General features: G+C 38.7%; 2 non-coding genes across 2 annotated transcripts; both read left to right on the top strand.

Moving 5' to 3' along the window:
• The first annotated feature begins 57 nt into the window (after nucleotides 1–57).
• Nucleotides 58–130, top strand: TRNAM-CAU (transfer RNA methionine (anticodon CAU)). Its single transcript has one exon. It is a non-coding gene; the product is annotated as a tRNA-Met (tRNA).
• A 2,299-nt stretch (nucleotides 131–2,429) lies between these two features.
• TRNAM-CAU (transfer RNA methionine (anticodon CAU)) lies at nucleotides 2,430–2,502 on the top strand. The gene has a single exon. It is a non-coding gene; the product is annotated as a tRNA-Met (tRNA).
• The last annotated feature ends 2,498 nt before the right edge of the window (nucleotides 2,503–5,000 follow it).

A 5,000-nucleotide genomic window follows, 5' to 3' on the forward strand; every position in this document is an offset into this window, starting at 1 on the left:
CTAGAACAAACATGAACAATGCTGTTCATTTTAACAATAATGTCACATTATTACATAGCCTCGATGGCGCAGTAGGCAGCGCGTCAGTCTCATAATCTGAAGGTCGTGAGTTCGAGCCTCACTCGGGGCATAATTTTCATAGATGCCCTACGAAATGGTGTGAAATGAATAAACACAAAATATATCACACACAGACATACACATCTATTCACTCGCTTATTGAGTATACTGCTATAAGAGTCAGATGGTTCCAGGTACCTAATAAAAAAACTGCTGACATTTTTGACAAAAAGGCTAGTATTATTTTACGAAACATATTACTGTATTTGCACAATAGGCATTGTATTTTTCTGAATCAACATTGATGATTACTTTGTTGAATATTTAAGTATTTACTCGCACATAATCGCTCTTAAATATAATGTGTCAGTTATATTAACCCTATATATATATATATATATATATATATATATATATATATATATATATATATATATATATATATATATATCAGTACTTTAACTCTATAGTACAATGTCGATAATTTAGGGAAATTACTCATATCAATTTCTGTCGGGAATTTATTGAAAGGATTAAAAAAAGTAAAATTACACATTTAGATTATTAAATAACCATGCTTTGCAAGGTACATCTGTAGATATGTATAAAACCAAGAAAAGTAATTAATCTTCTTAGAAAAGCGTTTCTTAACCATTTCCATCAATAGCACGCTGTAGTCAGGTATAGTAGTTTATCACCGCCTAAGACTTCCTAACATCTGGCTAGTATAAAGATAAATGAAAGTGAAGTAAATTACTACTTGATCATTTATTTTGCGAATTCCTTATGAATAAAACCCACTGCGTCGTTGATATTAAACGGAATAAGAAAATCCGAGAAAAAGAAAGGACTGACGAACTGGATAATCAGCTGAATATTTTACGGTCATGCATTCAACACTTCCCAGCACCTCCTTAAATTTATTTCAGTATTCCGAGGGGGTGCTAGTAACACAGGTTAATTACCGCTGTTCTAGGAGAAATTGAGTATATTCTCAGTAATTGAAAATGTGATACCATCGATTTCATCAGTCATGGACAAGGTCACGTGTAAAATTGATTACCCGATCTTTTCTGCGTTTAGGTAATAGTTGTGGTAATTAGGGATAAACGCTTGAAGATGGTCTGTCTCTCTTTGAGGTAAAACTTCCTAAATATTACTTGATTCTTTCCAGCTCTCCTGCTGTCTGCCTCTTTTCCAACTCACCTAGAGAATGTGGAGAATGACTCCTGTCTTCTAACTCAACTAGGAAGTGTCTTCACGCACACTGTTATCTCTTCTACAACTACTACTTTGGGAATGCGTTTCTCTGGAAACTATTTGATCTCCTCCAGCTCACTTAGGGACTGCCTCTTAGCCCCCAACGCCCCTGGGACTGTCTTCTGTTCACATGGAAACTGCTTCATTTCATCCATCTCTCCTGGAATTTTTCTTCTTCCGAACCCACCTTGCTTCTCTTATCTTCTCTTATCCAACTCTCCTTCGTCAGTATCCTGTTTCCTAATTCACCTGAAGACTGCTTCTCTCCAACTCACCTTACATTATCCACTTCACGTGAGGACTGCATTCTCTCCTTTGAATTATCTGAGAATTGACTCATTTTCTCCAACATAGCTGGCGTGTCTTCTTAGTTTACCCGTTGGCTGCCTCCTCTCTCCTAACTTATCTGGGACTACATTTTCTCCAGCTCACCTGTGACTACTCATCTGTTACTCACCTGGGAACTATCTTCTCTCCAACAAGTTACTTGAGATTGCCCTCGCTTCACTGAATCCCTTGTGGACTGCCTCCTCGGACTAAACTCATACCTATGGACTACCTCTTCCTCTCCTTGGGATTCAACCTTGGTAGTGGGATAATGTATAATCCTATTCAAGTATATGACTCACGTGAGGTCTGATATTCTTATAACCAGTTTCGAATTTTGCAATTTGTAGCGGGCGCTCTTCATAAAAGTCTTAAAGTATAGCTCGAAACACGGTCCCCCATCCTGTGTGACCATACTTTTATGTCCCCCGAATTCGCTTAGCACTTCTTCTATTATGGTCACTGATTCATTTCTAAATTAAAATCTATAACATACTTATTTTTCAAAGGTGTACTTTTTTTCTTATAATTATTGACCATCATTTAGTTTCCTGTATATACACATACATGTATGTGTATAGGGGGAGGGTGCATATGTGTAGACAGAGTAATAACTGATTACCTTTAATCAGTACACAATCACATGGGCACTGCTCAATGAAATAAGAATTTCAGCTGAGCATACGACCTCGATGGCGCAGTAGGCAACGAAGCTAACGACTTTCTTCTCTACCTGATAGCTACTACTGTTCATCTAAACAGGAAATTCCACATTCAATATGGCCTCGATGGCGCAGTAGGCAGCGCGTCAGTCTCATAATCTGAAGGTCGTGAGTTCGAGCCTCACTCGGGGCATAATTTTCGTAGAGAATAGGGTAAAACGAATACACATTAAAAATAAAGTATAGGTATGGTACCCATGAGGCAGACAATTTCACTCACACACATGCATATATTTACACACAAACACACACGCACACTTATAAATACATATATATGTATATATATACACAAATACATACACACATACATACTCATATACACATGTGTATATATGTATATGTATATATGGAGTGTCCTCTGACGAGGCTGAGGTAGAGGAGGTTGCTGAACCCCTTCTGGAGCGTCCTCTGTCGAGGCTGAGGTATAGGAGGTCGCTGAACCCCTTCCTGGAGCGTCCTCTGTCGAGGATGAGGTATAGGAGGTCGCTGAACCCCTTCCTGGAGCGTCCTCTGTCGAGGATGAGGTATAGGAGGTCGCTGAACCCCTTCCTGGAGCGTCCTCTGTCGAGGCTGAGGTAGAGGAGGTCGCCGAACCCCTTCCTGCAGCATCCTTCTCGTCGTGGCTGAGGAGGAGGCCGCTGAACACCTTAATGTAGAGTCCTCCTCCATCGAGGCTGAGGAAGTCGTTGAACTCCAGACTGGCTTGACCATCCCGTTCCCCAACCCAGAGACCCAGGACGGCCCCTGCGTCCTGCCCCAGGAAGAAGAGAGGGAACCCCCTGCCTTCTTTTCTTCACAGTAATCCGAGTCCCGCTCTACGGCCCTGCGTACGCCGACCACAAACGCAAGGCCAGCAGTTCCCCCGCCCGTGAACCAAAGGAGAAGCGATATCTTGAACAGGAGACCACACTCAAGATCTTCCATGACGTGCGAGGTCTCGTCTTGGGCAAGGGCGGCTGCAAGATGAGAGCCCTCTGCGACAGGTACCAAGTCAAAGTCTTCTATCTGGATGAGGACATCGTGACCACCAAAGGTCGTCCAGCTGATTTGTTCAACTTCAAGAGTGATCTCCTTGGGATTATGGGACGAGCATAGACTAAGGCTATTAATTCCGCGAATGAGAATATATATATATATATATATATATATATATATATATATATATATATATATATATATGTATGTATATATGTATGTATGTATATACACTCATCAATCTCTTTTTTCTCTCTCTCACTATATATATATATATATATATATATATATATATATATATATATATATATATATATACATATACATACATATATATATATACATATATACATACACACACACACACACACACACACACACACACACACACACACATATATACATATATGTATTTATATATAAATATATATATATATATATATATATATATATATATATATATATATATATATATATATATATGTGTGTGTGTGTGTGTGTGTGTGTGTGTGTGTGTGTGTGTGTGTGTGTATCTATTTATGAAATATGTATATTATCTACCTATCTAGTTCTCTCTCTCTCTCTCTCTCTCTCTCTCTCTCTCTCTCTCTCTCTCTCTCTATATATATATATATATATATATATATATATATATATAAGTATATGTTTATATCAATATATATATATCAATATTTATCATTATATATATATATATATATATATATATATATATATATATATATATATATATATATATATATATGTACACACACACACAAACGGCTTGCCTTCTTCAGATTCTTCTCCATCAAAATCTTTTTCTGCGTTAAATCGGCGTTAAGGATATCTACGACCTTCATCGGTCTTATCACTCACCCTCTTAATCATAATGAATATTCAACCCACATTCCATTCTTATTGTCATATGTGAAATGATTTGGGATTTCGTGGTACAGTAACGTCGATTCTAGTCGATTCGTTTTGCGTTTCTCGAAGAAAGATGCTAGTTGAGTCGCTGAAAGTGTCTTATTCTCAATATTGTCGCTTGACATCCTTTCATCATAAAACACTTCATTTTTATTCTGTAGATACCTTTATAGGGGTATCCCCAAAACACAGCTACCGCCGCACACACAAACACAGACACATGCACACACGAACATACAGCTACACACACACATGCATTCACGAACATACAGCTACACACACGCACACACACACACACACACGAACATACAGCTACACACACACACACACACACACACGAACATACAGCTACACACACACACACACACGAACATACAGCTACACACACACACACACGAACATACAGCTACACACACACACACACACACACGAACATACAGCTACACACACACACACACACACACACACACACACACGAACATACAGCTACACACACACACACACACACGAACATACAGCTACACACACACACACACACACGAACATACAGCTACACACACATACACATACATGCACACACACAAACACACACACACATACCTGTACATCAATACCTTATTTTCTTGGAACATCCTCTTTGCTATATCCTTAGTAGATATTAGCCACTTCCACTGTATACGCTTCTTCGCCACTTCATGTTCAGACATCGTAGCGGTAGTTGAGAACCGG

The sequence above is a fragment of the Penaeus vannamei genome, chromosome 33 (genome assembly GCF_042767895.1).
Source record: "Penaeus vannamei isolate JL-2024 chromosome 33, ASM4276789v1, whole genome shotgun sequence".
Taxonomy (NCBI): Eukaryota; Metazoa; Arthropoda; class Malacostraca; order Decapoda; family Penaeidae; genus Penaeus; species Penaeus vannamei.